Genomic DNA, 8,038 nt, shown 5'->3' on the forward strand with positions numbered 1-8,038 from the left:
CCACGGTCTTAACAATGACTGTGGAGGCCAATTCTGGATCCACACGTCCTTCCACAGTGGGGACCTAGGTTTCGGAGTGGGAGTTGATCATGGTGAGGGTTTGCCGAATGTGCCTTCCTCATAGTGCGTTTCTCCCTTTTGTCCTGAGTTTGAGTGTCTTCGAAGCCCGTGACACCTTTGGTAGAGGCTGTTCTCCCATTGGAGCGCTCGCAGGCCAGTGTTTCCCAATTATCCTGCTTCTACAGTACTGCATTTTTAAAGATTTGCCTTGAGAGTATCTCTAAACCTCTTTTGTTGTCCACTGGCATTTCACTTTCCATTCTTAAATTGGGAACAGAGTAGTAGTAGTAGTAGCAGTAGCAGCAGCAGCAGCAGCAGCAACAACAACAACAACAACAACAACAACAACAACAACAACAACAACAATAATAATAATAATAATAATTAGTAGTATTCATTTATTTATTTCTACCCAGCCCATCTGGCTGGGTTTCCCCAGCTATCTGGACGGCTTTCAACAGAACATTAAAAACAGATAACATTAAAAACATTAAAAGGTAAAGGTAAAGGGACCCCTGACCATTAGGTCCAGTCGTGACCGATTATGGGGTTGCACGCTCATCTCGCATTATTGGTCAAGGGAGCCGGCATACAGCTTCCAGGTTATCATAGCTGACAAGTTTTCCCTTTTCTCGCGAGGAAGCCTATTCAGCATAAGGGGAAATCCCTTAAAAAAAGGGATAACTTGGCAGCTATGCAGGTTATGTGGCCAGCATGACAAAGCCGCTTCTGGCGAACCAGAGCAGCACACGGAAACGCCATTTACCTTCCCACTAGAGTGGTACCTATTTATCTACTTGCACTTTGACGTGCTTTCGAACTGCTAGGTTGGCAGGAGCTGGGACCGAGCAACGGGAGCTCACCCCGTCGCAGGGATTCGAACCGCCGACCTTCCGATCAGCAAGCCCTAGGCTCTGTGGTTTAACCCACAGCGCCACCTTTGTCAACTTCCCTAAACAGGGCTGTCTTCAGATGTCTTCAAAAAGTCGGAAAGATCTTTATATCCTTGACATCTGATGGGAGGGCATTCCACAGGGCAGGCACCACTACCGAGAAGGCCCTGTGCCTGGTTCTTTGGAAGACAATAATCAGACATCCGCACAACATGACCAGTCCAATGAAGTTGATGTTGAAGAATCATTGCTTTGACACTGGTGATCTTTGCTTCTTCCAGTACACTGGCATTAGTTCACCTGTCTTCCCAGATTTTCGGAGATGCTGTTGATGGAATCTTTCAAGGAGTTGGGGAGGGGCTTTTTCCAACTAGAGGGCCACATTAACTTCTGGAGGCCACGTGCCAGCAGAATGTAGGACAAGAGGCAGAAGCAGGCAAGTAATGATTGTGAATTTCAGATTTGTGCAGTTCATTGATTTCTACGCATACCATTCTATCCTCCATTCAGATTTCGAAGAAGCATTATCACAGAGAAAATCCCATCAAGGCCATGCATTTCAGAAGAGTACAAAAGCAGGGCTGGTGAGGAATGTGGTTCAAGAAGGGTCGCTACAAAGACCTGAAGGGCTTTGTAGCGTTCTACAAGATAATGGAGATGGACAACAATGCATTGTGTAATAGTTCGTGCCAGGAAGCCGGAAAAGAGAGGGAGATTCTTGGTTTTTGCCAGAATCAGGGGCGAGTGAATATGTCCCAAATCCAGTGATAAGTCGGTAGCGAGTTCATTGCACCATGACAAAATGCCACCAATTTAGACCAACCATACAGCTTGTGGCTGCCGGTGCAAAAAGTTACCTTGTCATGCAATTATAACCAACAGGTCTGTCTAAACAAGGGTGTAATCCGGGATAGGGTAGTGTAGTTGTGCTTACAGTATTGACAAACACACACATTCCTGCAAATCTGAAACAAGGATTACCTCCATAAATATCGCTCTGAGCTCCACAGGGAGACAGGGTGGGACTTAAAAGTGAGAAATCAATAGTCACACTGCAGCACAGGAAGATATACAGTAATGTGCCTAATACTCATTTCTAACGTTTCATTTATTTTATGCCTGCCCTTCTGTAAAAGTTCCAGGCCCAGGCATTCTGTCTCAGCCTAGCCTATCACGCAAGGTATAAAAATGGTGGGCGGGGAGCCCATTTTATTGGAGTTGCCTGGGTTTAGGCAGCTTAGAGGTCACATCCTGTAACTTAAAGGCAAAGGGACCCCTGACCATTAGGTGCAGTCGCGGACGACTCTAGGGTTGCGGTGCTCATCTCGCTTTGCTGGCCGAGGGAGCCGGCGTACAGCTTCCAGTTCATGTGGCCAGTATGACTAAGCCGCTTTTGGTAAACCAGAGCAGCACACGGAAACGCCAGTTTACCTTCCTGCTGAAGTGGTACCTATTTATCTACTTGCACTTTGACGTGCTTTCAAACTGCTAAGTTGGCAGGAGCAGGGGCTGAGCAGCAGGAGCTCACCCCCGTTGATATCACGTAATCACTGACATGTGGGGAAAGGTGCTGTTCCTCAACTAGAAGCGTTAAGACACACTGTGCAAAGCCTGAATTTCAAAGGCTGATTCTATGTGCAGGCCTCCTCTCAGTTTTCAATTTAATTCTTTCTTTTGTTTAACATTTTATTTATCATTTTCCATTTTACAACAAACAAACATAACATTTTCCGGTTGCTTATATTTTTAGATTCAGGTAGGTAGCCGTGTTGGTCTGACGCAGTCAATATAAAAATAAAATAAAAAATAAAAAATTGCCCAGTAGCACCTTATAGACCATGGGTAGGCAAACTAAGGCCCGGGGATCCGACCCAATCACCTTCTAAATCCGGCCTGCAGACGGTCCGGGAATGAGTGTGTTTTTACATGAGTAGTATGTGTCCTTTCATTTAAAATGCATCTCTGGGTTATTTGTGGGGCATATGAATTTGTTCATCCCCCCCCCCCCCGCAAAAAAATAGTCCGGCCCCCCACAAGGTCTGAGGGACAGTGGACCGGCCCCCTGCTGAAAAGGTTTACTGACCCCTGTATAGACCAACCGAGTTGTACCTGAAGAAGTGCGAATGCACACGAAAGCTTATACCAGAACAAACTTAGTTGGTCTATAAGGTGCCACTGGACAATTTATTTATTTATTTTTGAATGCTTATATTTATAATACTTTTACTGCATTTCGAAGTTAAACCTAATTATTATTTATTTTATTTCACTCAATAATTGTTGAGTCACTGCATGTCTTTACACCAGTCCTGTTAATGATATAATCTGTTTACAATGATTCTGAAAATATACCCTAAATGATTTCCACTATGCATTAAATAGTTTGTTGTCATGGTTTCTTATTCTTCCGGCAAGTTTCGCCATTTCTGCATATTCCAAGAGTTTTTGTTGCCGTTCTTCTTTGGTCGGGACCTTTGTCTTATTTCCATCTTTGGGCAAATATCCTATGAGCTGCCGTGGTCGCATACATAAACTTTTATATTGTTTAGTTATCTCTAATCCCATTATCCCCCCAAAGGAAAGCTTATGGTTTAAGAAAAGTTATCTTAAACTCCCCCCCCCGCCAACTCATTATAGATAGTTTAAAATTTAATCCTTAAGGTACCAGTAACTTAATTTAACTCAAGGTACAGCTGCAGCTAGGTTCAGTTCTGTGAATCATCTCTAAGGCCATGATCCCATGCATACTTACTTAGGAGTAAACCCCACCAAATGCAGTAGGGCACACTAAAGAGGAGTAGGGTTGTGCTACAGATTACTTGAACTTTTAAAGAAGTTCTTTTTTTGGGTGGGGGTGAAATGGGGAGAAACTGCCCACAGCTCAGTTGGTAGAGCACAATAATCTTAATCTAAGGGTCATGGGTTCAAGTTCCACTCGGGCAAAAGATTCCTGCATTGCAGGAGGTTGGCCTAGATCAGACACTCCCAAACCTGGCCCTCCAGGTGTTTTGGGACTACAATTCCCATCATCCCTGATCGCTGGTCCTGTTAGCTAGGGATGATGGGAGTTGTAGTCCCAAAACATCTGGAGGGCCGCAGTTTGGGGATGCCTGGCCTTGATGATCCTTGTGGGTCCCTTCCAACTTTATGAGTGTAGTCTATGATAAACCTGAGAGGAAAGAGACGAACTTGGGAAGGGAACAGCTCCAAAACACTGCCCAGTTTGGATTTCGTGGCACATCTTAGATATGCATTGTGTTGTGGTCACGGGAACTAGGAATAATAGACTCAACACTAATGTCGCATATTGAATGTAACTGATTCACAGAAAAGACTTTGCTACCTGAAAAAAGAGGCATGTTCTTTTGTAAACCAAGAAAATCTTTAATAATAATTTAAAAAAAGACAGTGAAATTTATACCTATTACTTAGGACAGTGATGGGCAACCTTTTGAGCTTGGTGTGTCAAAATTCACACAAAAACTCGGGTGCTGTGTCACTTCAAGAAAAAAACCATAATTTCGCGATATTTATAGTTTAAATAACAAAAATGTATAATTGTAATATATAACTGTATTTAATAAACCAAAAGCTAATTATTTAACCAAACCAAATCAAAACCCCCTTATTTATCACAAAGTGCCCAGAGTTGTTGAGCTTTTTGGGGGGAGCTACTGACCAAAGTTTTGGAGGTTTTTTGGTGTGTGTGTAAAAGTTGCTTTACTTTTTTGGGGGGGGTGCCCCAAAGCTGCTGCGCTTTTGGGGGGGGAAGAGAACAGAAATAAATTACGAATAATACCTTCGCTGGACCTAACACGCAGCACCGACATAGTCTGCCAAAGCGCCAAAAAACCCCAGCACAGAACGGGTTAAAAAATGAACGCTGTTACACCCAATCATTGTCTGCCAAAGCGCCAGAAAAAACAGCACAGAAAGGGTTAAAAAAACCAATCTCTGGCTACCAGCAACAACATCAACAAAAAAGGATCTGGGTTTTAACAGCGGAGACAAGCTGTAGTGTGAGGAGGAGCGGGAGAACAAATGGGGGGGGACATCAGCGCAAATGGGCCGATGGGGCATGTGCCAGCAGTGAGGGCTCTGTGTGTCACATCTGACATGCGTGTCATAGGTTCGCCATCACTGACTTAGGAGTAAACCCAAGAAATAGAAGTAACAGATATGCCTAGGATTGCATTGTAAGTATTTATTTCTATTGTTTGGAAACAAGACCCTAAGCTCCAATATTATGGGAGACAGAAAATTATTTCTGTCCAAATTCTCCACACTCATACATAATTTGATATAACTCTATCATGGCTGCACCTACCCCTGGGTCATCTTTTTATTAAATTCCCCTTCTGTTCACTGACTGGAACTCAGGCTGCAAACCTAACCATGACTACTCAAAGGTAAGCCCCACTGAATTCAATGGGACTTACTCCCAGGTAAGAGGGACTAAGAACTGCAGCCTCAGTAAGTTTTACTTCTGAGTAAACACTCACAGAACTGGGCTTTACACCTGCAGCTGAAATGTTTATACTGTGGAAATGTACTGGTTTGATGTTTATGAATTATATACTCATCTTTTTAAATTGTTGAATGGAATCCCCCCCCACACACACCAATTAGGTAGCAAATTGAAATTGTATTGAGTTTCGTTTTTGTTATGTTCCCCTCACCATAGCTGCCAAGTTCTCCCCTTTTTTAAGGGAAATTCCCTTATGCTGAATAGGCTTCCTCGTGAGAAAAGGGGAAACTTGGCAGCTATGCCCCTCACTTCTTGCTTAACTTGTTTTTGCAATGTCGGATAGATATCCTGAAGAGCGAGGCTCCAAATCTATCCACCTCTTTTAGCTCAATTGGAAATTCTGAGAACACATGTATAGGATTGTGCTGTGTTAGGCTGTAGTTGCTGCCATTATAGTCCTTAGCAAAGGCATGGAGAACAGCAAATTCGCCTACACAAACCATGAAATAAATTGCTCTTGAGTAAGCTTACCCAGCTACAGTATTGAGATTCATGGGAAGGAAGCTGCAGTTCAGAAGAGACCAATTGTTTTCATTTATCCAAATTGGGATCAATATAGACCTAAAGCATTAGCAAAAAAATAAACAGCCTGGCAATAATTTAGATATGGATTTTGTTTACATCCTAGCTGCAGAATTTTATCTGTTTTCTCGGACAACCTGGCACATTATTATTTTTTATTAAAATGGCAATTATTTTTATCCTATTATTTATTGCATGGTTGCAGAGGATGGGAAATGACTTTTCTTCTAATTAAAAATTAAAATTAAAAGCTCTTAAATTTTATATACAATTCCAGCCAGCTCCCATCTGTGCAGTGGTTAAGAGCATTGGCCTAGGACTTGAGGAGTCCTGGGTTCCAATCCCCACTTACACATGAAACTTGATGGCTGACCCAGATCCAATCACTTTCCCCAACCCACAAGGTTGCTACAAGAATAACACAGGGAGACCCATGCAAAATGCCTTGAACTCCTTAAGAGAAAAAGTGAGATATGAATGCAATAAAGGTAAAGGTAAAGGAGCCCCTGACCATCAGGTCCAGTCGTGTCCGATTCTGGGGTTGCGGCGCTCATCTCGCTCTATAGGCCGAGGGAGCCAGCGTTTGTCCACAGACAGCTTTACAATAAATGCATGCTTTACTAAACAAGCTTGCTTTGCTCAGACACTCCCACCTTCAGCCACTAGGCAACACATCCATTCCCTCAGACTGGAGGGGCAGCCAAATCAGGGATAGGCAACCTGTGGCCCTCTGGGTGGTGTCTGACTCCCGACTACTGCTATCCCTGGCCAGCAGGCCCAATGGTCACAGATGAATGGGGATTGTAGACCAAAATCTTCTGGAGGGCCATAGGTCCCCCTACTCCTGAGATGGAAATCTTTACCTGTTAAACCTCTGCCTGCCAGCCTGCCACTGACAGAGCTCTGCCAGAAACAAAAAAAATGCCAACCATTGTTCCCCCTATAAACCAATAAATGATGGTATTTCTGCTGGCCATTGTTCATAGCCAATGCTTTTTTTCTGGGGGGACGTAGGGGATGCATACCCCTAAACATTTTGTGAATCTAGGTTTGTCCCAGGGCCGGATTTAAGTTTGATGAGGCCCTAAGCTACTGAAGGTAATGGGCCCTTTATATGTCCAGCTGTCCTTTGTCAGCAACAAATTGTCACTGTTTTTTGCGTTGAATATATGCTATATGGTGATTTATGGACCTAATAGGTAGCTAAAGCCATTTGCACATAACAAAATATGTATTTTTTGGAAATGTACATCCAGGTTTTTTTCCTTTAAATACTTTTGGGGGCCCCAAGAGAGTGGACCCCTAAGCTATAGCTTGTTTAGCTTATATGTAAATCAGGCACTGATTTGGCCTGAGTGTGGAGAATTTGGACAGAAATAATTATCTGTCTCCCATAATTTGTACGTAAATCAGGCACTGATTTGGGGTAGTAATTCAATATGAGTAGGAAAATGATTGTGTTGTTGTTGTTGTTGTTTAGTCGTGTCCGACTCTTCGTGACCCCATGGACCATAGCACGCCAGGCACTCCTGTCTTCCACTGCCTCCCGCAGTTTGGTCAAACTCATGTTCGTAGCTTCGAGAACACTGTCCAACCACCTCGTCTTCTGTTGTCCCCTTCTCCTTGTGCTCTCCATCTTTCCCAACATCAAGGTCTTTTCCAGGGAGTCTTCTCTCCTCATGAGGTGGCCAAAGTATTGGAGCCTCAGCTTCAGGATCTGTCCTTCCAGTGAGCACTCAGGGCTTATTTCATTAAGAATGGATAGGTTTGATCTTCTTGCAGTCCATAGTACCCCTAAATATTTTTATATAAAAAAAAAACTGTTCATAACCCAGTCATTAATATTAACCCCTTCCCTCCTGAACCAGCCCTCCATGGCCCATGTTCCCCTCCAACCCTCCCAGGAACCCCAAAAGGGCCCACACGCCTCCTCCCTATCCAACAGGGTGCCCTCTTTTGAGCCTTCTCATCTCCCCCTCCCTCTGGCTTTGAAGCCCCCAGATCCTTTGCCCCTCTCACAGGGCCATCTCTCCAG

Source organism: Zootoca vivipara, chromosome 2 (assembly GCF_963506605.1).
Source record: "Zootoca vivipara chromosome 2, rZooViv1.1, whole genome shotgun sequence".
Classification (NCBI taxonomy): domain Eukaryota; kingdom Metazoa; phylum Chordata; class Lepidosauria; order Squamata; family Lacertidae; genus Zootoca; species Zootoca vivipara.